We start from the raw sequence: 8,959 nt of genomic DNA, 5'->3' as shown, positions 1-8,959 counted from the left end.
ATATCACTTACATATACACTATATACATAGCTTACTGCTCTATACACTGTATTATTTCACATATATATATTGTAAGTGTCCCAAGCGCCAAAAAAAAGAAGAGTAAGTAAACACCCTTATATCCCTTCCGGTGATATTTAAGTGTTTTTTAGTAAATAGTATCAGTGTAAAGCATGCCTTAATAAGTTTAAGTGTCAGCTCTAACAACAAAATGAATGGTGGTGGCCAACCGCCATATATAGTTAAACTGGTGCACACAGGGGTTGAAAGTAAGGGACCAAGGTGCTTTATACACAATATTATTCCTTAAATGAACAATTACTAAAGTGCTAAGTGCCTTAACAAAATAAAATAAATAGATAAATACTTCATTACTTATTATCTCACATAAAGTGGATTGAATGATATATCCAGGACAGTGCTTCTACTTAGATAAAACGTATATATTTAATCTATAATAATAACAATAATTTAAAATTAATACATTTCAGATCATATAATAAATAACAAAGAAAAAAAATACACATGGATTTCATAGAAAATAAATACTTAAAAAATAGAGGATAAATTGCAATATGCTTATCTGCAAATAGAGAAGATTGAAAAGTTCATGGAGGTGGAATGGAGTAAACGACCCAACGCGTTTCGTCAGTTATATGACTTCATCAAGTACTGGGGGCATTACTACTGGGGGCATTGCACAGGGGGCATTACTACTGGGGGCATTACACAGGGGGCATTACTACTGGGGGCATTACACAGGGGGCATTACTACTTGGGGATTTACTACAGGGGGCATTACTACTGGGGGCATTACACAGGGGGCACTACTACTACAGGGGGCATTAATACTGGGGGCATTTCACAGGGGGCATTACTACAAGGGGCACAACTACTGGAGGCACTGAATAAGGGGCACTGCAGAGCGACTATGGATCAGGTAAGTCGAGGGGTGAGGAGTGTGCGGGTGCCTCAGGCCAAGGGGGGTCCATGGGAGGAGAGCGGGGGCCACGGGCTGAGAGGGGGCGGGGCTGCAGGCTGAGAGGGGGGCCTGTAAACATTTTTGTTATGGGGCCCCTGTAGGTATAGTTACGCCCCTGCAGGCAGCAGCGATGTTAGTATCATTACTTGCAAAATGACCCAAAATATATGGTTACTAATGTTAAACAGAAATATCTTGCAAAAAGCATTTCAGCAAAGATACGCCCATAGGTGGAAGTAGACCCTCCCTTTGGGTGGAGCAAGACACGCCCCCCACAACGGGCAACGCATTCTACCACCAATTATAATCTTCCTGCAGCTAGTTTTCAAAAGTAGGCAAGTACGGTTTCAGGTGACTTACAGTAAAGGAATATAGACTAGCCCCACAATCTCTAACACATGGGGGTCTATTTATCACTGTTGCCGTAGCATTTGGGACCCTGTGCCAGGAAAGCTGAGCTAACTTACAAAACACACAGCGCATCACTTCAGGTGACCTATGCGCTATTGTAGACTGGTTACTCACCCACATTGCACTGGAAAAATAGAAAATAATACTAATAATTTAATATATTTAACATAGTTAAAATGCTCTGTTTATAATAACTAAGCATTTTATCCATTATCAGAGGACAGCGGGGATGCTTGTTCTGCCACTGTCCTTGTTATACAGTAGAACCAATGGTACAAATGTCACTCCTGCGCCATCTATAAGAGGCACTGCCAGTATAAATTCCCATCTCTAGCTTCTGTACAGTAACACAGAGCAGCGAGAATTGGCCACCCAGGAATGGAGCCTCATACCTCTTTATGTGACCAGGTTACTGCTGTGTTGGGGTGTCCCTGAGCACAGGACATGAGTGCAGGGAGGAGGTGAAGCAACAGGTCTATAGGCTGCCTAGGTGCGTTTATAAGGAGTGTGCTCAGGGCTGTGATCCCCTGCAGGTTATTAAAGCTGACATATGATTCATACTGTGGAAGTGAATGTTCTGTGCGTGCTGGGGCGTAGCAGGTGGAACCAGGAATGTACACACATATGGGAGAGACGGACATCACTCACAGGCTTCTCACCCCATCTACCCCCCACAGGTCTACAGCACTGTAACCTTTCATTCTGAGAATAAACCAAAGATCGATTCATAGCACAAGTATCTAAAAGCCCCAAAATGAGATATAACGTGTCTGTATTATTTATTTATTATCGGTTATTTATACAGCGCACATATATTCCACAGTGATTTCTGCTGTACTGCGGTGCTGACCCACACGGAACTATGGGTGCAGGGTGTGTGGGGCCCCCAGGAGCCAGGGGCCCGTGTGCACCGCACACCCTGCACCCATTATAGAGGCGCCATTGTCCCTACCACATGGACACACACACATACTAGGGTTAATTATTGCCACCTGCGCAAGCATGTGGAGAACATACAAACTCCACATTGATAGTGCCTTGCTGGGACCTCAGTGCTGTGCGGCAGTAATGATAACCATTACACCATTAAACAGGATGCATGCATACAACAAGATTGCAACTATTTATAACAAGATGATTTGCTAATTATTATTATTAAGGGGCACATTTTTAATTTGCCAAAATGCAAAATGCAAGCATCCCCAGAACGTATTATGGGGGTTCCTCAACAGTGATCGCAATAGCGGTATGTAGTTATGAGACCGGGGGTCAGTGTAATCCCAGCCAGGGATCTAACATAGGCGTCGAAATACCGATGCCTATGTTAATCCCGACGCCGGAACTTTGCCAAGACGCTGGACCAATCGTCCAACTCCGGGGGTAAGTATCCACGTAGCAGGGTATGGTGGGGGTTAGGTTAAAGGGGGTAGGAATAGTAAACTTACCTCTGCTGTCGGGATCTTCTCCATCAGGCTGCCGGCATCGGGATTTGAACTGCCGGATTCACGTCCGGCGGTCAAACATTCTGATTCCGCAACAGCAGCCGCAACTGTATGTTGTGAGATTTACCTTGCTTCCGGTAGAAACCTTTGGATGGCATTAACCATTGTAACCTATAGGGAACAGTTCACACAATTTACCAGGAGAGGGATCCTTAAGTAATGGTCATTAGAGTATGTGGGTTGTGTCACAAGCCGCCGGAGCGCCTTGTATGACATCAGCACTCCAGGCAGCTCTCTCGCGCCTATTGCTAGGTGATTAGGACGCCGGGCTGCTTCTCTGTGAAGTCCTCCATCACCTCCGCCCTGCTCTGATTGGATCCTCTTCCTTTTTTTTTTTACCCCTGCTGGTTCTCTGCTCTGATGCCGGCTATAGCGTCCAGTTCGTGCCTCCTGGTTCCTGTATGTGGAATTCATCCTCGTGTGTGTTCCAGTTGCTCCTATCTAGAGTGTATCTCAGCAGAGTCGCTCATCTGTGCTGGAGTTGTATGCCCGTGGCTACATTGCGGCAGCCTCAGCCGCACCGCAGCGTCTGAGCAGACTAGCTGTTATCAACATCATGACAGTCTCAGTCGCACTTCATTGTCAGAGAGGATTACCTTTTACAAACAATTGCGGAAAGTTCATCCGCATTGCTGCATCTGAGTGGAAATTCTGTTATTACATCTCGGCAGTCTCAGCCGAATGACAGTGTCCGTGTGAACTTTTGTTATTGGACCTCTAGGGAATCCCCAGGGATTCATAACATTATAGCCGGCCCAAAAAATTAATAAGAGACTGTTTATAGAGGTACTTATTACATTGTCATGGATCCAACTCAAAACCCAGCCCAAGTCCTTGCAGCACAAATTAAAGCCTTAACCCAACAAGTTCAAGAGCTGTCACTCCGGGTTGAGGATACTTGTGTTTCATCTGCTCTAGTTGCAGTTAGAGGACCTAAATTGAATCATCCTGACCGGTTCTCCGGGAATCACAAAGACTTTGTGAACTGTCGTGAAAGTTGTATTTCGAAATTGCGCCTTCAATCCTCTGGCTCTTAAGCCCAATGTGTGGATTTTGTCATATCCCTGCTCCAAGGTGACCCTCAAACCTGGGCATTTGGGTTACCTTCTACTCATGCAGCACTCCACACAGTAGACGCTTTCTATTCTGCTCTTGGACTCTTATATGACGATCCAGACAAGGCTGGTTTGGCCGAAGCCAGCCTTCGACCTTTAAGGCAGGAACAGAAGACAGCAGACGATTATTGCATGGAGTTTCGCAAATGGTCAATTTATTGCGGGTGGAATGATCCCGCGCTCCGTTGTCAGTTTCGTCTGGGTCTTTCTGACCAAATCAAAGACATACTTGTCCAGTATTCTGCTCCTGAGAATCTGAATGGACTAATGCACTTGACCATCCGTACTCACCGTCGGCTTCGGGAGCGAAAACTGGAGAAAGATTTATCTACCATCTCTCCTCGATCTCCAGTTTGGGATACCCCTCCTGATCAAGAAGAGCCCCATGAAGCTAGGGGCTTTCCGTGTATCTTCTGAAGAAAAACGCAGGATATGATCACTAGGGTTATTTCTTTACTGTGGTAGTAAGGGACATACTGCCTATGCTTTCCCAGTCAAGTCAGGAAAAGCAAGGTCTAGATGTACAGGGGGATATACATCTGGGCCTTGCATCTTTCTCTGCCAGTAATTCAGTTCTTATTCTTATTCCTACAGTAATTCAAGTTTTAGATCAAGAATTAAACATTTCTGCTTTTTGGACAGTGGTTCTGCAACCAATTTCATGGTCATTTCATTTTTTACTTCCTTAAGTTTGGTTCCTGAGTTCTTACCTCGACTTGTCTCAATCATTGGTTTGGATGGTAACCTTATTACCAAAGGGGTAGTCAACTCTCGATCTTCTGCCATCCGTCTATCTATTGGAGCTTTACATTCCGAAAACATAATGTTCCTGCTGTTTAATTGTCCTCTGGGGCCTATAATTCTGGGGTTGCCATGGCTTAGGAACCATAATCCTGTTATCAATTGGCAGTCTGGTAAGGTTCTTCAGCTGGGGTCCACCTGTTCTGAACGATGTCTTGCTCTACCGATACGAATTGCTGCTACCATCCAGTCAGAGTCTTCACCAGCTATTCCTGTTCCCTATCGTGATCTCTCCGAGGTCTTTTCTATAAAAAAAAAGCTGATACTTTACCTCCACATCATCCGTATGACTGTGCCATTGATCTTTAGCCTGGAGCCAAACTTCCAAAAAGCAGGTTATATGCTTTGTTCCTACCAGAGAGTCAATCTATGCAGGAGTACATCCAAGAGGCTCTTCAGAAGGGCTTCATCCATCCATCCAAATCGCCGGTTGGGGCTGGATTCTTTTTTGTGCAGAAGAAGAACGAGTCACTTCGACTGTGTAGTGATTTCCATGGGTTAAATAATATCACCATTGAGAACGCTTACCATTTACCATTCATATCGGTTCTTTTCAACCAAGTTCGTGAGGCATCCATTTTTCCCAAGATCGATCTGCGAAGGGCCTATAACCTGATCTGGATTAAAGAAGGAGATGAGTAGAAGACGGCCTTCAATACTCATTCGGGGCACTATGAATATCTGGTCATGCCTTTTGGTCTTTCAAATGCTCCCGTCGTCTTTCAAGATTTCATTAATAATGTATTGAGAGAATTCCTCTGAGTTTTTGCCGTCGTATACTTAGACGATATAAGTCTCTGGAACAACATCGCCAGCATATGAGACAAGTTTTACGGAAATTCCGAGAATAATCAGTATGCAAAACTGGAGAAATGTGAGTTCGAAGTGAAGGAGGTCTCCTTTTTGGCATATGTCATCTCTTCCCAAGGATTCTCTATGGATCCAAGTAAAGTGAAAGCCATCTTGGATTGGGTCCAACGTTCCACACTAAAAGCCGTCCAACGCTTTCTTGGTTATGAGAACTATTATCGTAGATTTATAAAGTCCTTTTTTCCATTGTCGCATTGTCTATTGTGGAGTTGACTAAAAAATGGGCAGATACATCTAACTGGCCTGTCAAGGCGGTACAGGCCTTCAATTCCTTGAAGTCAGCTTTCATCACTGCTCCTGTTCTCCGTCATCCTGATCTGGATCTTCCATTTATTGTTGAAGTGGATGCCTCTGAAGTTGGTGTTGACGCCATTCTGTCGCAAAAGGATCCCCGGGACAACAAGTTTCATCAATGTGCCTTCTTCTCACATAAATTTTCTGCAGCTGAGAGAAATTATTTCGGGAGTTGTTGGCCATAAAATGGGCTTTCGAAGACTGGAGGCATTGGTTAGAAGGAACTAAACATCTGATCACAGTCTTGACCGACCATAAGAACTTGTCATATATTGAAACTGATTAGAAAAGGAGGGGGGTTTAACCCCCTATTGTTCCTCAGCACACTGAATAGTACCTGCAACAATATATGAAAACTATATGGTCATAGAAATCAGAGATATTAGTTGCATGCATTTGCAAATACATGGGAAGCTGCTAGGCCACGTCACGGCTTCTCTGTCACTAGCAGTCCCTAACACTAAGGGGTTCACATCCGAGGCGCAGTGCACCCCGAAAAACGTCCAGCCCAGGACCCCCCCAGGGCATCACACGAAAATGGAAAAAGAGTGACAGTGCAGTGTAAAGTATAGCTGTGTGTAAGACTAATTAATGAGTGTTGGAAAAAGGGGTTAAAATACATGTGAATTATTACATTTTCGTGTGATGCCCTGGGGGGGTCCTGGGCTGGACGTTTTTCGGGGTGCACTGCGCCTCGGATGTGAACCCCCTTAGTGTTAGGGACTGCTAGTGACAGAGAAGCCGTGACGTGGCCTAGCAGCTTCCCATGTATTTGCAAATGCATGCAACCAATATCTCTGATTTCTATGACCATATAGTTTTCATATATTGTTGCAGGTATTATTCAGTGTGCTGAGGAACAATAGGGGGTTAAACCCCCCTCCTTTTCCTACTTAGTATGACCCCTCCCTTTCATGCACCTGATTAGTGCTGCTGGATTGATTGAGCAGCTGCCATTTTTCTTTGTTATATATTGAAACTGCTAAGAGATCACACGCTAGACAAGCACACCGGGCCTTATTCTTCACCCATTTTAACTACATTACTGTATTTCGTTCCAGCCTGGCTCCAGGAATCTCAAGGCAGACGCTTTTTCACAAAACTTCCAACCCATTCAACCTACTACACCTTCTGAAGAGACCATCATTCCAGCTTCTCATATTCATGTGGCATTGACCAGCAATTTAGCTGATGCTCTCCATTCCTAGCAGTCTGAAGCTCCTTCTGGAAAGCCATCAAGATGACTCTTTGTTCCTGAGAGATTTCGTAACGCAGTGTTAACAGACTTCCATTCAACCAAAGCTATTGGTCTCCCGCTCTGGTAGCAATCCTTATTCCAGGATGTTCGTGAATTTGTCATGACCTGCGAGGTTTGCTCCCGCAATAAGTCTCCTCATGCTGCTCCTTCTGGTCTCCTTCTTTTTGTCTCAATGCCGTCTAAACCCTGGACTCATATTGCGATGGATTTTATTGTGGATCTGATTTCTTCTTCTCGCTGCTCGGTCATTTGGACTGTTGTTGACCATTTCAGTAAAATGTCTCATTTTGTTCTGCTCTCCAAATTGCCTTCTGCCAAAAAACTATCTGTTTTGTTCATTCAACACATTTTCCGACTTCATGGGCTTCCAGTGGACATAGGCGGTCATTCAGACCCATTCGCGAGCAAAGGACGCTCGCAAACGGGTTGATGTTGCCCCACTGCGCATGCGCACGACGGAGGGAGCTCCGTCGTTGGCATGAGCGAGACCCGGACTGCGACAGCCAAGCTGTCGCTCCGGGTCTCGCACCAAAGGGGGCATGCAGTCGATGTTGATTGACAGCACGCCCCCTTTGGTGGGCGTGCCGGGGGCGTGCCTGCCAGACGGAGGCGTTCCCATGGGAACACCTACCGTCTGAAGCCGGCCCCACTGAAATCACTAGTGATGTCAGTTGGAGTGATTTTGGCTCTGATAGAGCCAAAATCACTCCAGGGCTTGCGGCAGCAAGACCCTACCGCAGGGTCTCCGTCGCAAGCCCGATGGTCAAGACCATCGCGACCATCATCATGGACGCTCGCTATAGCTGTGGGTGGTAACCCACAGCTATGCGAGCGTCCATGAGGACGCTCCAAAAAAAGGTAGGAGGGCCCTGATTCAGAGCGAGCTCTCTGGTCAGAGCGTTCAGCTCTGAATCAGGCCCATAGTCTCTGAACGAAGAATTCAATTTGTTGCTCTTTTTTTGGAAAAATGTTTGTTTTTCTCTCGGCATTAGTCTTAGGGGTAAATTTACTAAAGTGAGGGTTTTTAGAAGTGAGTTTTAAAAGTGATGTTGCCCATAGCAACCAATCAGATTCTAACTATTATCTTCTAGAAGGAGCTAGTTAAATGTTAAGTAGAATCTGATTGGTTGCGATGGGCAACATCACTTTTAAAACTCACTTCCAAAAACTCTCACTTTAGTAAAATTACCCCTTATTGTCAGTCACTGGAAATTACCATTATATGTAGCAATAAGGCATTTCACCCGCTGATAAATCTGCCCCAAGTGTGATGATATGAGGGGGTCGCTGCCCATAGACTGACTGGATATCCCGGCAGAGCCACAAACAGTAGGAGCTCAGTTTATATTGTAACTCTCTGGGCTGCGCCATAATATTTCTCATTTGTTACTTATGTCGGAGTGCGTGAGACGCCAGCTTGTTGTAGCCCGTAAATTCTTGGAAACACATTAAGGCAGACACCCTGCAAACTTAATTTATTTCATAATTACTGTAATATATAAGCAAATAGTTTTCTGGTTTTGAAGACTGGTAACACAGTACAGTATGGCCAAATCACAGGTACAGTATGCCATATTATAGCGTATAGTACAGTACAGCAGGCCATATTATAGATACAGTATGCCATATTATAGCGTATAGTACAGTACAGCAGGCCATATTATAGATACAGTATGCCATATTATAGCGTATAGTACAGTACAGCAGGCCATATTATAGATACAGT

Source organism: Taudactylus pleione, unplaced genomic scaffold, assembly GCF_031769625.1.
Source record: "Taudactylus pleione unplaced genomic scaffold, aTauple2 ptg001330l, whole genome shotgun sequence".
Lineage (NCBI taxonomy): Eukaryota > Metazoa > Chordata > Amphibia > Anura > Myobatrachidae > Taudactylus > Taudactylus pleione.
Note: the sequence above shows the minus strand (reverse complement) of the source record.